This window comes from Crocodylus siamensis, chromosome 2, assembly GCF_052110815.1.
Source record: "Crocodylus siamensis isolate JL-2025a chromosome 2, ASM5211081v1, whole genome shotgun sequence".
Classification (NCBI taxonomy): Eukaryota; Metazoa; Chordata; order Crocodylia; family Crocodylidae; genus Crocodylus; species Crocodylus siamensis.
Window position 1 is genome coordinate 47,208,706 of NC_143396.1, and position 18,799 is coordinate 47,227,504.

At 44.7% G+C, this 18,799-nt stretch overlaps 1 protein-coding gene across 4 annotated transcripts in view; it reads left to right on the forward strand.

Moving 5' to 3' along the window:
• The first annotated feature begins 12,550 nt into the window (after positions 1–12,550).
• Positions 12,551–18,799, forward strand: part of KLF3 (KLF transcription factor 3) — a 41,819-nt gene continuing 35,570 nt past the window's right edge. For 2 of the 4 annotated variants that reach the window (XM_090035754.1, XM_090035753.1), the window contains exon 1: positions 17,245–17,295. The gene's annotated coding sequence lies outside the window, so the exon portion shown is untranslated. Of the gene's footprint in view, positions 12,655–12,704; positions 13,168–17,241; positions 17,296–18,799 lie in introns of those variants that run through there. The other 2 variants (XM_090035751.1, XM_090035752.1) reach the window with 2 other exon arrangements.

Here is an 18,799-nt window from a genome sequence, read left to right on the forward strand (position 1 = left end):
ATGCTCAGCCCCTCTTCTTTCAGATTGGCATGGTATTGACAAGCCCTTAGGCACTTAGAAACAGCCAGCATATTGAACAGAGAGGACATCTAAACCAGCCAACAGGAAATGCCAGAGAGAGGAGAGTTAGAAAACCCATGTCTTTCCTGGACTTAGGCACCAACCTATAGCCCTGAGTTACGTGCCTATGTGAAAATGGGATCCACCGTTCAAAACCAGCTCCCTGCACTTAGGCTCTTAAGTCATCCCTTTGAGCACAGCTAAATGACTACTGCTGCTAGTCTCCCACTTTCTACACAAATGCTGTCAACTTTAGTCTATTAAATAAAAGGTAGGCAGTAATACTTTAAAAAGTGAACCAATCCTCCATTTGCAAAAGGGACAACTTAGCACATAAGTCAGGAAAAATTTTGGGACCACGAAACCCAAACACACGTGCACATCTAACTCAAGGCTGCAAACAGACACCTAAGTCTAGAAGAGTGGCTACATTTCAGATACATCCCTGTTTGCTATTAGCTATTTTCTATTGGCTAGCTTAGGTATGCAAACCCCAGCTCAGTGCAGTGCATTGGCTACTGTAAATCTCAGTCACAGACATCTAGCCCTCCACACACTATGCATCTAAATCAGATCTGTGAATTCCATTCTGGTTGCCAAAAACTGGGTGTGGTGAAACTGAACATCACCACACCTTGGTCATTTGTGAATCTGGGCCAAGTACAATAAGATTGTAAGGCACTTAGGGCCAGATCTAGAATGGTACCATAGGCATTGTGGTCTTTGACTTGTTTAGGTATCTAGGATCCCTATTCAGTCAGTGCAGAGACTTAGGTACTACTAAAGAGTGATCCAAAGTTAGGCAACTGTGCACACTATACAGAGAATAGGGAGAGGTACATGCTTCCAAAGAACAATCCAGACACTTCCAAAGAGCAATCTAGACACCCTGGAGACACCTAGAGCTAGCCAATACAAAACAATAAAGGGGTGTGTCTCAACTCCCACCCTTCTCCACAGATTTGGCTCCTAGCTCAGGTAGCACATTAGGCATCTCTGTTCACTCAGGATCCAGAATATCGAGTCCCTCCTCCAAGAGTGGCTGTCAAACTACAGGGAGGAGGGATGCCTGTCTTTTGCATAATAGCCTAGAGGTTAGAGTACTCACCCAGGAAGTAGGAGACCAGTGCTATAGGTCCTGCTCAGCCTGAGGGTATTCACATCTCCTACCTCCCCCCATGCCCTAACTACTAAACTACAGAACAGGCTTGGGGTGTGGGGAGGGCAGCAATGTCCATCCTTCTTGTTAAAGAAGCAGGGCCCCTGGGCAGAAAGAAATGCAAGAATCCTGGAGCCGGAGAAAGCACAAGAGCAAGCAAAACAAACTTAGCTAATTTAGTGGCTGGAGTGCTCAGCTAATGAGGAGACCTGGGCTCCAGCCCTGCTCCAAGGGAGTTGTTCTGGGTTTTTTTTAAGTCTATGACAGTCTGTTGTAAAATATATAAACAGCCACAGAGGCAAGGACCAAAACCCAGGACTTCCCCCTCTTAGAAGAATACGCTCTCACTGGGCATGTCTACACATGCACTTAAACTGGCTAAAATTTACTGCACATTAAAAACGGGAGTAAGCCAGCATCTATACATGCACATGACCTGGGACTACATTTAGTCTCCAGTCAGAGCAGTCCTCCATGTGCCCCGGTGGCCACCAAGGGGAGCTCCAACCTCCAGCCACATGTATTTACACAAGGCGCTTTACTACGCAACAGACTAATTTGCTGCACAATAAAAGTGTCACCGTCTACATGTGCACTGCAATTAGAGTACAGTAGACTCATTTACAAGAAGTATCTGGCAGTGCAGTAAATTACTGTGCTTAAATGCACATGTAGATGGAGATGTCAGGATTAGTTTTTTCCAGTTCAAATTAAGCCATCATATATTCAGTCACATTAATTATATGTATAGATGCGCCCCTTGTAACCTGAACCCAGATTACTCTACAACTTGGTGATTAGAGCAATACATTGAGAGGCAGGAAAATTGGGTTTGCATCTGCAAGACTGAATAGGGTTCACAACCCAGGTCTCACACTTCCTGCATGACTGGTCTATTGAGCAAGAGGTGTAGAAGGACCCCCAGTGCTTTTGAGCAAGCTCAGAGTTACTAGCATGCATTAGAAAGCCTTGAAGCATGGCTCACAGATCAGGACCCTCACCGGACCCTCACCTGAATACTTCAGTTTCTCAGCACCATTCTGGATCTGAAAAGAGCTCATGCAGGAGCTAGGTGTCTACATGCTCAAAGTAATATGTTCAGACTAGATCACTTCTAAGGAAGTGTGGATGTCAGGCCACTGACTCAAACCTGAGGCTTTGGCCTAATCAGCACAGCTGCTTATCCTAGCCTGCCACCCTACTACCGGTCACCCAGGCTGGTCAAGGCTGTCCCAAGGCCTCTAGGAGGGCATAGCCCTCTGCCCCAGAGTTGCCAGCTAACCCTCCACTTCCCCACTATGAAGTCCTGACCCAGAATAGGAAGTGTCTGGGCAACAGGGCTCAACCTGATCCCAGGCTGCTTTGCTGTTCCCTTTAGCTTACATACTGACTCCACGCTGTTTGATTTACTGGCTTGCCAACCCAGCTTGCTCCCTGCCTCCACTCTCTGCCTGACTTCCCAGCTTCCTGACTCAGCTTGTTCCAAGACCCACTCTTGGACTCACTGTCTGGCTTCTTGACCTAGGTTGTTCCTGGACTCTGCTCACCCCTCCCAACACTGGTCAGCATATTGATTCCCAAGTGGCCCCAGACCTGGCCATCCACAACCCAGCATGCCAGCAGAAGCCCAGCTGTAGGATCCTAAGGAGTCCACAGTTCAAATGGGAGGCATTAAATAGGTTGTAGCTGCTGGAGCAGGGCCAGTCCAGATGGCTCACTGGAACTTATATGCCTAAATCCCATTGGGGGCCAAAGATGCATCTGAATGTGGCCTTTAGACAGGGGGCCAAGTAAGAATACTCATAAGAACTTACTTATAATGTATCTAATCTTAGAGTTTTATACTACTCTTATCACCATAGCTATCTTGGCATGTTTTGTGTAAAACAGTTTTGTCTGGGGGACTTTATGGAGTCTCTAGCTCTTCTTCTTTTTCAAAGTCAAACCTCTGCCTGAGGTAGGTATGGTGTGGGTTGCATTGTTTGGTTTAGAGAGGACTTAGTATAGACTTGGGAATCAAAGGAATGTTGAAAATTATGAGTTGATATCATTTACAAGATCCTTTACAAAACTAAGATATCATTCTTAACTAAAACACTTCCCTAATAATTTTTTAAGAACTAATAGTGTTCTAACTTAGTTAAAATACATATCTTACAATAAACATTGATGACTCTATTCATAATTGAGTAGTATAGAGAAGATAAAAAACTGCTAGGAATACCTATTGGGGAAAAACAGAACACAAATGGTTCTGACTAATGCATATAAACACTACCTGAGAATATGAGATAAATGGTTTATTCAATGGGCCATTGTGCTACATTTTGATTATTATCCAAGTTAAGATGATTGTGAATATTTATTTTTATTTACAGTGTTTTGGACAAATATAATTATTTGCAAGGAGAGTCTTTCAAGGCCAGGCCCGTTTTAAATCAGATACATTAGGACTTACCTTTCTGTGTAAATTGGCTCTTAGTATACTTTTGAGAGTCAGAATACTTTGCATATCTGCTTTCAGATGTCACAAACTATACTGAAAATTAGTTACTCCAACATAAAAAGATTTGTAACAACATGGTGGTTTGAAAGTGCCAAGTAGTAATACTAGCCAAAATTCACATAGAATCTGCAGGCTTGTTTCAAACAGACACAGAAGCTGATCTGTATTATGTAAAGTTGAGAATGCATGCTTATGAAGAGAAACTGATTGACCTTTTACTCAGGTCTTTATATCACAAAAATGCACTCTTTTAAAATTAAATATTCAATCACATTACAATGAAATCAAACAAAAAATGTAGGTCTCTCAATATCTGCATATTTTAGAGTTGTATTAACAATTCATACAATATGATTTGAGGACATACAAAATATTACCAGCCCAAATTGTATATATTTGAATGCTGTTTTTGAATACTGAAAAACTCTATTATTGTTTTTTACTACTAGGCATTATAAGTCACTTTCATCACTGTGGGCATTCTACTAAAGTCAGTTATTGCAAACGTGAACCTAACTGTCCCTCTTAAACAATATACAGAGACGAACACCCCAAATACTAAAGAAAAAAAACCCAAATTATTGCAAAATGTGCAAAAGTAACTTCTAACAAACTAATGAATAAAAATAACTCTTAATCCATATGCAGGGGTGTAACAGGGGAGCTTCCTCAGGATCAGTCTACCAAAAGCCCACCCACCTGTTTCTGGTCCAACTGCCCACCTTCTCACCTGCCATGCTTTGATATCTAATTAAGTTGTTAGTTAGGTGGGAGTCTGCCTATTTCTTGCCACGGTGCCAGGGGGTGCTATCTGCAGCTCTGTTGTTCCCCTACACTGCAGCCCAAGCCTCACAGATGGCATCCACAGATGTTAACTTTACCAGCCCCACTCTGGGTCCCAGAATCCTTCAGTCCAGACCTCTGCAAAATCCCTCCACTCAGGTGGCCTACTCTGCTCTCATTCTGGGCTGCCTAGTTCGCCGAGCTGTTTCCCCTCTCAGGCATGGTCCCCACCCAGGACCTTTGGCCACACAGACCCTTGCTCACCTCCAAGGCCAGTTGGAAACCCCAGACCCCCAGCTCTGGGTGTCCCTTGCAGTGGGCCCCAGGCCCTTTTGACCAGTCAATGGTACTCTAAGTCAGGCCTCTGGGCCTCTAGCCCCACTCTCTCTCCTGGGTCCACCTTCTGGCCTCTACTAGGGGTAACCCACCCAGTTGTGGGAGCTGGAATAATTAAGGCACCCCAACCCTCCCTTCACCAGGGTGATAACTGGCCTGGCATTTCCTGGGGGCTCTTGCACCACTGAGAGCCCCACCAGGCCACCCACCCCTGGCAGGGTGCAGTTGTTTTAGGTCAGGTCCAGTACCAGAAGTCTCTAAACTATCCCCTACAGCTCCTGTTCTTGCAGCCAGGCAGTGCTACTACCCAGCCTGCTAGTAGCAAACTGCTCTGTTTATATAGGCGGCCAAAGATCTAAAATGGCCACCACAATCAAGCACCTGCTGGCTGCTTGGCTCAGTCCTTCAAGTGGCAGGCACCAACAGTGACCTGCCACAAAGGGGAAAATCATTCCAAAATATTCTTTAAAGTGTTCCTCAGAATAAGAAACCCAAATCCTTCTCCAGTTCCCCTTCCTTCAAACATGATGCCCTTTTGTATGCCAGAAACTTAAAAAGACACAAAAATGTCTTGTCAGAAATCTTGCTTGTAAACCTCAAGTCAAGAAAAATAACTAGTGTCTAGCAATTGCAGGTACCATAACCCCAAACTATCAATAGGTAGATCCAGGATATGTTCACCTGCTAGAAGGAATTCAGCATTGCATGCATTGAACTGCTTGACTGAGCAAAGTCAAAGCAGCTTTTTAATGATGGAGGAGATCCTTAGTAGGTATAAATAGACTGAAGTAAATGGAGCTGTGTCAATTTATACTTGTTGTAGATATGGTTTTATGCAAACATGGGGTATGGCACAGAAAAGCTTTAGGCCCTAGCCATCTGGAAATGGCTCTTGAAAGAAGGATTTGTGAGGGTAGCAGAAATAATGAGATTTCTTTGAAGACACTGCATATGACATCAGTGGCTGCACAGCATCATTGATTCAGGATGTCAATGGCTAACTTTGGGTAGTAGGGCAAAGAAGGACACAATATTCAGTAGGAATGATAAGCTACCTAACAGAAGACTTCAGAAAACTGATTTACATAATATTCTAGAGCAGGGATCAGCTGGGTTTTTGGCTGGAGTCTCAAAAACACCCCAACCACAACCCATGCCAGGAGCAGACGGCAGGAGAGTCATGAAGGGCCCAATCCTCATTTCTGGCAGCAGGTGCACAGGTGCCTCCAAGCAGAAAGCAGGGGAGGGGCCAGGGTTGTGCTGCCCCAGCCCCTTCCCCACTGCATGCCCCAAGGTGTTCATGCAGCCACCAGTGGCCGGGGAACCAAGAGGGGCTCTGGACCCTGTTGCAGCTGTTTGCAGCCTCCCAGCTATCTGCCACAGCTGGCCCAGGCTCTGATCAGCAGTTACCTGCCATGTAGCCTGAGCTGCTTGCAGCAGGATGTGCAGCCTTCTGTTCAGTGGCCAGGGGAAGCTGCCCAGAACCCAGATGGCTGTACACATGCCAGAGATTGCTGACCCCTGTTCTAGAGCAACAGAACTGAAAGGAGTGCTTCTCCTTCTGAATTTTAATCCATGTTACTTTCAATCACCTTCTATTGAGGATGAGTGCTGGGGCAAATATCACAGATCTGTGGACAACAGAATTCTATTGCCCAACTTTGCCAGTGACTTTATATATCTCTGTATGTAAATCACATCATCTTTTTTTTATGCTTCATTTTATCTCCTGGACAGAAACTCCAGTCCAATGCACAGCAAAGACACAGTGGGTATGTCTACACAAGATGCTTACTGCACATTAACCTAATAATACTGCACAGTAGCATGGCAGGCACCATTGCACCATAACACTAGTTACTGCACATTTAGTTAGTACTTTATTAAGCAATTACTAAACTAAATGTGCAGTAACTAAGGTGCTTTAATGAACATATAGATGTGCCCACTAATTCCTCCAGACTTCAAGTAGTAAAGTTCAAGCCCAAATAGTAGAAATAACAGATAAATCACTGCAAGATAGCTCACAAAAGAACACACAGATGTCCAGCCTCTGATTTCAGTTATGTCAGTATAGGTGAGTTACTCTGGATCTACACCAGTGTACATGAGATCAGAATCTGTCCTCAAAAGCCTATAGTACTTACATTTATATCTCTATTTGTTATTGTGTTTACTGAGCCTCTTTAGCATATGGAAATCTTAGTTCTTCCTAGAATATGATAATAATAATAATAATCCTTTTAGACCTCAAGTAGTAAAATTCAGGGCCAGCCACTATCAGTATCTATTACCATCAGCAGAAACATATTGGCTGTCGAAAAGTCTGTATACACAAAGACATTCTAAGCACTAGCTTAAACTTTGCCATATGACTGCTGTTGCTATTAGTTAAGGGGTTTTTTTCTTACAGTAATTAAAAACTGGGCAAGCAACCACACAGCAGGAGGATGAGGGTTTGGGCGTTCAAAGAGCAGTCAACCACCACTACACTGTCTAACTGCTGTAAGTGAAAGCACAAGAGCCCTATGTTTATAGTGTTTGAAATCAATCTTCTGCCCAAACTCCACTGATGGTTTCCTCCCTCATGCACCTGCACCACAGACACAGAATCCTGGCTTACTATCTTGCTATTTCTTACCCTCCCCCTTCTCTAAGTAAATAATAATTATGCAAACACTTATATCACTTGAATTAAACAGAATCATTCACACACACAATGTTACTCAGTCTTTGCAGGATCTGGTTTTCTATTATTATTATAATATTAATTATTAACCCTTTTAAAGGTTTTCTTGTGTTTAATTTTGTGGTGTTTTACAGCCGTCTGCACAAGAGGTTTTCCGGCTAAAAGCAGCAAGTTGATTCCACCCCCAAGCACTCAACACTGAGAGGTTAGTGCAAAAAGACTGGACAGAATCATGTCGTTTCCATGCGGGTATGTCTAAACTGCAGTCACTGTTGTGCCTGCAGTGCAGAACTAACTAACTTAGCTACCAGTGTTTGTCAAGCTGCATCAGAGTGGAGCTCAGTGCAGGCTAACCAGCCCAGTATCTAACCATCCTCATAGGCAGCTGAGTTCCCAGTACCTGAGCTAGCTCCCTTAAAACTAACATACCCTGTTAAATAGTTCAATAAGGGAACTGCATTGTCTGGTACTTCTGTATGCTAAGTGCCTTACAGCCCACCAGTCAGGTCCAGCCCCCAATGGCTTTTGTTCAGCACATATCTAGTCCCTCAGCCCCACCCAGACCAGCCCAGACCTTGGTAAATGTGGCCAGTCCCACCACCCACTGACATGCAGGGGGCCTGGGGCACTGTGGCAGTGAGATTTGTTTCCTGGCAGCCCCAGCGGGAGCAGCTCCTTCCAGCTGCTGCTGTCAGTCTCTGCCACCACCAGCGAACCTGGTCCTGCTGCCCAGGCTCACCAGCCCATCTGCCCACCCACACCCCCAAGGCATTGGACAGAGTGGGCAGCTGGGTGGGGTCTCCATGGAGACCAGCCCAGAACCCTCATGAGCAAGGTGCACTCAGCTGGGTGAATGGGATGGGGCCACAGACAGGCAGGGAGCAGCATCTGAAAGGGAGCCAGGCAGGACTGGGAGCACAAGGTGGAGGCAGCACATGGCGATGCTGGGAGTGGATTGTGGTTCTGCCCTGGGCCCTGGCTGCATGCTGCCACCTCTCTGCAATTACAGGCCCAGCCCCACCCATCCATCCTGCTCCCCAATGCCACTCCCCACCTGCCCACGGCTGCATCCCATCTGCCAGCCCAGCACACCCTGCCTGTGGGGATCCCAAGCCAGTCTCCATGGAGACCCTGCCCACCCCAGTAATCTAGCACTTAGAGAGTTTTGGTGAGCTGTTGCAGGTTGGGTCATCACCCCTCTACTCCAGTCCCAGCCCCTTCCCCGCATGCAACAGCTCACCAGAACTTCCTAAGTGGCCCTCCAGCCCAAATAATTGCCCACCCTTCCCTTACATCCCACAAGCTTGCTCAACGAGCTTCCTGTATGGCACCCTCTCATTCTCTTTACTGCAGGGACTCCCTGGAACAGCCTTCTCATTCCCTCCTGTCAAGGCCTGTGTGCGCCCTCCAGCTTCCCCATGTCTGGGGCTCTGTGTGTCCCCATTCCTCTGTCTGCAAATCAGGGTCCATTCACTTTTTTGCCACATCAGGGTACTCAGTTTTCCCCTCCCCCCATGCCAAAGATGGTGTGCCACCAATCACTGTCAGGGGCTCTGTGCTTTCTCCTCCATGAAACTTTCCATGCTTCCAGGGGGTCAGTGTTCACCCACCCTGTACCATTATTATTTATTTTTATTTCTTCCTGGGGGAGAAATGATTCATGGCATCAACATTTTAAACTCCATGGGAGGGAACTGACAAGGCAGAAGTGAGGGGTAGTGTTATGCTAACAGATGTTAATAGGTGTCATGAACCAGTTCTTTGATCTAAAGAGAATTACAGACCTGACTGAAAGGCCTGGGTCTGCTCACCAGATGCCACGGGTTTTGTGCATCATTCCTCACTTCCTCCTCCTGATTTTCCAGTGCTCACCAAAATCAATGGGACTTAGCCCACTGATGCCTAGGGTAGTCCCTGAAAATTGGAAATTGCTTGGACATGGTATCCTGGTAGAGAGAGTGTCGTACCTTCCTTTCCTAGGCCAAAAATGACTCTCAGTTTTTTGTCTTGCATCAGTGTAAATCCGAATTAGCTTTACAGCAGCTAAATTATAAACCAGGGATGAATGGTGTGGAGCCAATCTATGGGATGAATGAGTGGTGCAGAGTCAGGCCGCAGGCCTGATTTAGCATGCAGGATCAGTCTCTGGACCAAATCCAATGCTTGGAGTTGTCTCATCCAGCCCATAGGTCAATGAATTTGGCAGTGGGAGACAGATGGTGTTGTTAATTATTATGGCTCTCATAGGGCCAGATAAATTGACCACCACTAATATATGTCATAGATAAAAAAATATTACAATCAGGTAATAATAAGCACAACTCCCATTGCCTAATGAGGGAGCCGCAACAAGCTCTACCACATATTTGTTCCATTGACATTTAACAAATGTCACGTTGAACCTGAGACAGTTCTGTCCTTGATTTCATGGATTTAAACTATCAATCCAAATGATTGTAGCTCCACCTGAGTCAAAAAAAAGATGGAACAGAGAATTACCTTACTCTTCAACACATGCAAGTGGAACCATTGCAGCAGCTCCTTTTGCACCACACTATGCCACTCTGGGTGCTCTGACACAGTAATTGTACGTTTGGGTTTACATATATTATAGCCTGATAACATACCCTTTCATGTTTAAAGAGCAGCATGATATTTCAACAACATCATGCAATGGTATGATGCAATATAATCACTCAGCAAGAGATACTACAATTGATTGTTGTACCACATAGTATTCTTCAGGGCTTCAGATTGGGGCCCTAGTTTAATTTTTACAGCAATGGTATCTAGACAATGGAGTAAGCTGAGCCAAAGGATAAGTTAAAATACCCTTGAAGTATGAAAGCATGGATGAAACACCACTGCAAACAACAGAAGCAGTAAAATGCTGGAATGTTTTCCCCTTTAAGTCTTTGTTTTATTTTCATGCTATAATTGTAAAAAAAAAAAAAATCAGAGAGAAAAATACAAAGTGTTCAAGAACAGGTACATACAATTAGGTTCCTATATACTTGTTCCCTAATTTTCTGCAGTGTTGAGTGCCAGTCCAAATAACTTCCTCTATATTATAAATCCCTGATTTTGCAATGGGAATTACACTTCCACGCCTCAAAGAAAGCACCATTGGCTTTCAGCTGTCCTTACTCCGTCACTGCAAAATCAGGCCTTACTAAGGTAGAATTTAGCCCTTGCTAATCACTTATCTCATGTCACTTTAGGTAACTCAGGTAATTACAGGTAACTCAGGCCAATAAATGATTTATCAGATCATACTGAATATGAAATAAATTCATAGCCCCAAAGAGCTGGAGTCCTAGCCCAAAATATGAAGTTAAAACATTAGGCCAATATTTTCAAAACTAAGTTCTTAAGGTGAGGCCACTAACTCATTCCTTAGGCATCTAATGAAATCTGTCCATTTATAAAGCGCTGTGCACCCAGCACATTTTCAGAGAACCGAGAGCTTCATGGTTAGGGAACCACTTCCTAGGGAAAAGCAAATGAGCTCTAAATAAGGGGCAAATATAGCTTTAGCACTGCTGCTGCACTTGCATAAATAAATGTCCTGCCCATTTATGAATTGCTCTCAAATGTGAACAACCTTTGACTTTTCACTTACATCTCACACCTTACAGCAGTACTTTTCAAACTGCTCCAGGGATCCTTCACCAGGGGCTCTCAAAAGAAATGGGGAATAGTGGTGAAGGCAATCAGGTGCCAGTGAGCTGCCATTGCCATGCCAGGTCACTTGGCTTTGTATCAGTCTTTAGGATAGGGATAGGGGTTCTGTGCCAGAAGTGATATGAAAAAGGTTCAACTTCCTGAAGTTTGAAAACCACTACTTTACAGCACAATCAGATAATTAACTTCTGGAGGCAAGGGTAATACATTCCCCTATAGTCTGTCTGCTACATTCCCCTATAGTCTGTCTGCCCACCAGCAACATGCAGGGAGTACAGGGTGGCCCTCATGGAGGACCAGACCCCTCCTTGATATGAAACCAGACCCCTTTATAAAGGCATTGGGTTTTGTATCAATAGAGAACACAGTAGCTGAAAACCAGAATGCCCTCTATGACAGCCACCCTAAGGGAGGACCAACCCTTTATTCAAGCCAGGGAGCACTCAAGGCCAATAATGGTTCCCCTGAAGTACCCAGGACTACTTGTGGGCTCAGGGCTTCAGAAGGAAATAAAAAAGCCAAAAACCACAGTAGTCTGGGGCTTCATGGATGCAAGTACAATGGGGCCACGGTGAGCATTCGGAGTTGCAGCAGAGGGGCTGAGAGCACAAGTTGGACCTCACTGTGGCCTGCGGGAAAATGGACCTTCTCGTGGGCCAACGACACGGGGCTGGGCCGGGCCAGGCCCGCACTGCTGTGTCCCAGCCCAGACCTGCCCCCGGTGCCACACAGGGCCGCGCTCTCTGCTCCCGCCGGGGAGGTCCCCCAGGCTGGCTCCTCTCGCCTGCTGCCTCGGCCCCGCGAGGAGGACGATGCCAGAGGCGCTGCCGGCCGCACAAAGCTCGGGCTGCCCTGACCCCAGAAGCTGTCGCGTTTCCAAGGCAGCCGGGTGTCCCTGGCGCGGCTTAGTCTCTTCCTCCGCCTGCCTCTGGCGGCAGCAGCCGCGCTGGGAGGGGCAGCGCCGCGGGGCCCCGGCCCGGCCCGGCCTTGCCCTGCCCGCTGCCGCCACCGCCCGTGTTTGCGAGGCCGCGGCCGCCGCGCCGCCCTTCCTGCCCCCGGGCGCGGGGCGGGGTGCGGGGCTAGGCAGGCGGTGCACGCCTCTGCCTGACGCGCCGGGGAGGCGGCGCAGCGAGTCCCACCCTGCCCTGGTGCCGGGTAATGAGTGTGTGCACGGCTGCCTGCCCCAGGGGCTGGGGCGGGGCGGGGCGGGGCGGGGCGTGCCTGGCTCCGTGCATGTGAGTGCGGCTAGCGCCACCGCAGCCTCCACTCAGTGGGCGGGGGGCGCCGCCCTGCCCCCGCCCCGCCCCGCCCCGCGCTCACCCGCCGGCCAAGGCTGCCTGGCAGCGAGCGGCGCCGGCGTCATGTGACAGCGCAGCCGGGTGCCAGGAGCCGGGGAGCCGCGAGCGCCGAGCCGCGCACCGCCTGCCGCTGACGACGGTGAGTGCGGCCGGGACGGGCCAAACTTTGCCGGCGCTGCAAGGCGCCCGGGGAAGGTAGGGACGGGGTCTCCGTGCCCCGAGGGGGTGCAAGGCGCTGCTGGGAGCAGGCGGTGCTTCTCCCCCCCGGCAGCCCCGGCCCGGCGCCTCGCTCCATTGTTTCCCCGGCACCTAGTGCCCGCCTGCCCCGCGCTGGCCTGGGCTCAGCCGGGAGCCGGGAGACCCGCGGGCGTGGAAAGCACCAGCTGGCGGCGGTCCCGGGGCCCGTCAGTTGCTCCACAGCATCTCCTCGGGGTCCGTCTGTAGCCGCCTTGCACCAGTCCTGCGAGAGGCCACCCCCGGCGCGGACCCCCGGGCCCTGCTCGAGTACGGCCCGGAGACCTCCCCGTCTGCCTGGGGGAGGCCGACAGCGGAGCTCGGCTCTCCGTGCTTTCGTGTCTCATAGATCGTGCTTATTTACTCAACAACTTGCAAGGACCAGAGTGAGCCCTGGTTTAGCACTGAACTGCACCAGGTGGGATATTGCTCCCAAAATGCTTTGTGAAACCCGGCTGCTCTACCTCATTTACCCCTCCTCCGCTTTACACTCACCTAAAAAAAAAAAAAAAAAAAGGTTTAGATGGCTCATGACTGGTAACGCTGATACTTAGAAGGTGAGGTTCAGTTTAACAGGGGATGGACGGGACGTCCGCAATAGGCGACCTTTTTATTCCGAGTGGCGTTTTTTTTTTTTTCTAAGCATAAATGGGAAGGGGAGCATTTATCTTGGCTCTTTGTCAGATGTGTGTTTGACGCTGCTGGAGGGGGAACTGGGTCAAAGAAGTGCCATTTTTTAAGAAGCCAGGCCAGAACTGGACAGAAAGTTGTAAGTAATCCTGAACAGTGCTCTTTTTCATAGACATTAGACATTAGGTTTCATAGACATTGGGGCTGGAAGGGACCTCGGAAGATCATCAAGTCCAGCCCCCAGAACGCCCAAATAGGTTTTTTCAACACCCAAATGAGTTTGTCTCCAAACTTGGGTGTGTAGATTGTAGCCGTGTTTCTCCAAACTTGTACATTTTTTAAAGAAAGCAATTTCTTTAGCAGCCCTCACTTTAATCCAGTTAATGTATGTGCCTTGTCAGCTTGTTTTCAACCTCCTACATGGTAGCCTTGTGCCTCTCTGGAAATTCGGGAAGTGTCACAGTTCATAGGGCTTAGCTCTGCTTCATTGTTATGAAAAAGTTGAACTTGGATGCGTAATGATGAAGGAGCTTTGTGGTTCTGATTTTATTTAACTTAATGTCCATAAAAGTTCATTGTCAAGTTATTGAAAATAAAGAATCGAATTGCTCCTTGCAAATGTCTTTTTTTCCACACAATAGTTTTAAGATGTGTTCCCTTGGTTGTTTTATGAGGAACTTCTTGTATGAGAGGAATGACATCTGGATTTAATAATCTTGGCTGACCCAGGAGAGATTTATTTCAAACTAACTTTTCTTCTTACTCTTTTTAAAATATACTATTTTGTTTGATATCACTCAGATGCAACAATACAAAACAGTTTTTGGCTGGGTGGCATTGTTTTTCTTCTTGCAAGCAGGTAAATAAGTTTTTGCTTGCAGTGATTTAATGCACATTAATGCAAGTTGGAGGATTAAGGCTTGAGGGGAGAAATGTTAAGCAGTCTTTCCCTCCATGAGGAAGTGGAAATTTTGTCCAGTAAGTAACAGATCTGAGACAGTATTGTGACTACATCTTAGACAGGTGATTCTCAACCAGGGTTGTAGATCCTTTCAAGGGTGTTGCAAGGTGCCACAGAATGGTAGGTACTGTTGGTGTTGGTAGTTGGTGGTAGTAGTAGTAGTAGACTGTTGGTAGGTAGTGCAGGTGTCCAAACACTATTTGCGAGGTAAACCCTGAGATTTCAAGTAGGAATCCATATTGTTAAATCATACTGACTTACTGTGATCTTTGGAGTTCTTTGCAAAGGAATGATTGCTCTTTTGTTTTTCTGTAGTCCAAAAGAGAGGGAAGGCTAAGAACTAGCATTTTCTGAAGGGTCTTTTGAGGTGTGCCTTATGCCTTTTGAGGTGTGCCTCATGTCTGAAAAGCTTGAGAAACTCCCCTCTACACCTACAAAATGGCTATATTTATCAGCCAAATCAAAAGTATTCAGGATGGGTAAGCAGTGATGCAAGAGTGAATGAAGCAGCTGAACACTTCCCAATTAACTGCAGTGAGGGGCTATCTGAATAGCTAGATACCATTTATCATTTGGAAATGCAAGCGTAAGTATGGAGAAAATAAGAAACTACTGTAAAACATAAACCCACACACTACTGTGTAAATTTTTCAGTACTGTTTTATAATCTCATGTATATCTTAAATTGCAGTTATTAAAGTAAACCTTAGAGTGGTTACCATGGTTACTACGATGCTAATCCAGCAGCACAAATTTCTCACGTTTGATAACATCAAGTACAGCAGCTGTCTGGCCCCCAATGTGAAACTAGTTCAAAGTATATTGTAAATGAGGGTTTCAGTAGAGCTGTAGATCTGAATGAAATTGTGTGAGAAATTTACAGTTCTGATGCATTATCTTCATGAGATCTGCTTTTTCTCCCGTACTACCCTATGATTCTTACTCAAGTAGTTTGCTGGATGTTCTTAGTAATGGGTATTTATGACCTGTCAAGTATTATATTTGCACTAAGCTAGTTCAGCTCATAAAATTTTGTTGTTTGTATGTATGTAATCATATATACGAGCGCACGCTGCGGCGAGTGCTTCTGAAAAGTGAAAATTAGCCAGAATTGCTATCAGATATTAACTGTTGTAGTAGTTGCATTTCCCAGTTGAAATGTGGGTTATGTCATCAGCCAGTAAACTCTACTGAATTTTTCCAGTGAAAAATAGCTAATTTCTGTTAGAGGCTGGCCTTTTAAAATTAGTTCCTGTAATACTCTGATTCTTTTCTTTCTTTTCCTTTTGAAGAAGGTTTTCAATTTTCAGCTGCAAGTTAGGACTGTGACCTGATGTAGAACCAGCCTGAGGTTAAATATTAGCAGTGTATAGGCAGAAAAGAAATCCCAGATACACTCGGGTTAATCATCATGCCCATGCTGCCTAAAATACCTACACTTAGCAGCATAAGCCAGCAAGTGATGTTTGCTTGTTTGTAAATAGGGCAGGTCTCCTGCATAAAGACAGTGTTTTTATTCACACCCAGTGAACCAACACCTCCACCCACTGTTGTTGTTTAAAAACCTCCAGCTGCTCATGAATATAGGGTCAGGGAGGGCCGCCTAAATGTTTCTCTATGCTTTCTCTCCACACAGCCAGCAGAGCTGTTTCCTGTTCTTTGTTTCAAGGCTGGGGTTTGCGTCATACATTCCAAGTGGCATATGTGTGCTCTTTCCTGTTTCAGACTGTTTTTGGGTAGATCAGTAGCCTAGTCCAGGCCCCTTGTCACTGCCCCTCAACTCCCAGTCCCCACCCAGTGAGTTATCATGTCTCTGCATACACATGATTTCTTAAGATGCCTGTGTTTATGTCATCATGAGATGTCTGAATTAACTTTTAATGCATGGGAGAATAAATAATTGTTTGTTTTTTTTTCTTTGAACCTGTATTTATAGAACCTGAGCTGTTGTTGGGAAGAGTGGCATCTAAATTGCATAAATAAGTAAATGTTTAAAAAACCATAAGCCTAATTTCTCTCACTTGGATCAGTGTAAGTCTGGAGTAATTGCATTCATGCCATAGAATTGTATTAGTATAATGCCACTGTTAGATGTAAAGACAATTCAGACCAGCGTATTTACTTTTTATAAATATATTGGCTTCTGTCTCTTTCTAACCTGAAGATACCACTCTCTAGTCCAGTTAAGATCAAGAGTAGAATTGAACAGTGTTGGGTGAAAGGAAGTATATTGCTGTTATCTAGAACTAGAAAATCCATATATTTGTAGATACAATGCAAGCAAATGCTGACAAAACTTTGTTTGGGTTAAAGAGATATGGTGGTCCAATATTTTGCTAAATTCTGAACACTTTTTTTGAAGCAGTAGAGTAGATTAGACTTCCCTTCTTGGCTTGGTTGATGGCAGGGAAAATACAAGAAACAGAGAAACAGCAAGAGAAAACTGAAAAAGAGAACATAAGAAACCTTTCTGTTACCCCGGGGCTGACTGGAGAAGAGCTAAGGACCCTGAGCCAAAGCTCATTGAAATCAGTAGAAAGATTCACAATGCCTCCTCGTATAGGCCTTAAATCAGACCCCAAATGAAATAAGAGATGAATTATTTCTTCCTTTCTGTCACTTGTGCATGGAAGGTGTAAATTTTCTTTCATATACACCAGTGTTTCTGCTTTGTCCTATATATGCCTATTCTTTTTTACTTTATTTATTCCTAGTAATCTCTGTAGCTGCAGATGGCATATGGTTAAATGTAATTACATTGAAATCTACATCTGAAATTTATCTAAGCTTCCCCTTTTTAAAGTGTAATTAAATCTATATTAAAGGCAATAGCTTACTTATTTTTAAAAATATGCATACCCTACATGCCAGTAATCTTAATTTTGCTTTTTGTCTCTTCAGAAATACAAATTATATAAAAGTTATTTCAAGGGATCTCAGGAGCTAATAAATTGGGTAAGTTGTGTTTATAAATAATGTGTATATTAATCTATTTTGGGAAAAAGGAAAATACTAAAAAGAGCTGATAGTGCTGGAAAACTGCATATGGCATAGTGTATAGGTCTGTTCTGCACAAGAATTTCAGCTTCATTCATATTTTATCTTGTTTTCTTGGAAGATCAAAACCTTTGGTTTACTATTGTGTCCAAACACAGTCAAATTTGTAGTACAATTTCTATAAACAAAGTTTTTGATATAAAATCTTAAACTGAGATTCAAAAGGCCATACATTTTGTAGAGCAATTTTTTAACATTAAGCAACACTGCTAGCAGAAGGTCCTTAAAAAATAAAACTCCTTTGCAGTTAATGTTGGAGCTTTGTGTTTTCATTCCAAGGCTAGTTGCCTCCAGTCCAGAATATGAAGTTTGGCAGAGCTGGTTTTAGGAACAAATTTAACCCTTCCTATGGTTTCTTCTAGTGCGACTTCCGTGTAGAGATTTAATACTCATTGTTGATCTGGCCCAGGGGAAACCAGTACATGAATATATTAGCTAAATAGAGAGATAAAGCTTGAACAGATTTTAAACGCTGAACCACATCATAATTGAAAAATTTGTGCAAGTTTATCTGGTATGTGCAGTCAGCATATCACTATCAAACTTTGGTGCATGTAGGAATGAATTCTCCAGTCTTAGAGAATCCAGTGTTTAATCATTCTTCCACCTCTACCATCCTCTCTCACTCGTTCACTCTTTAATTGCCCCAGACACACATTTGCATGGACATTTTTCTTCTATTTTCAAATCTTCAATAAAACTAAGAGCATAAATTATTACTCAGTCATTACTGACTTTTCACTTGACGTTTGCATTTTTTTGCCTTATGTTGTCAAAGATTTAAATGTCTGTCTTGAATGTGTTTGAGCAAGTAGAAGAATAAACTTAATATTAGAGAATGGCATTTTCTATCCTAACGCTGGATTTTTTTTAAAACACTTGTTGAACACAGAACCTTATTTGTCTGACTTGATGGGGCTCTATTCCACCTGTCAATGTATGTTTTAAGTGGTTGAAAGAAACATATAAGTTTTATAATTTAAATTAAGTGCTCTTATAAATCAGTGAGTGTAAAAATAGGTTTATTTTTATGTTTGAGATCGCTAATGCTCTTTCCTGCCTCTGTTTTCATCTACCTTTCACTAATAGTAGGAAGGCTCTGTTTATATTTGTTCTTTTTAAATTTGCTTCAAAATTAACTTTTTTTCTGGTTCAGTTTGGACAGGGGAAAAGTGTCGTACCATTCTTCATACTTCACTTGCTTTTAAAAGTCAGATCTGTTCTCCTTGCTAGACTGTTTCTCCTTGTGAGCAGTAGCTTGAGACAGGAAACCAGACAGCAGTCTGCCCTGATAAGGGAGAGTATTGTCTACAAGAGGTGGCTAAAGAATTTTTCTCCCTTTCTTCCTTCCCTTTCTTCAGTTCAGTAGATGCAGTGTTTGCTCAAGGTTCCACAGCTGTAA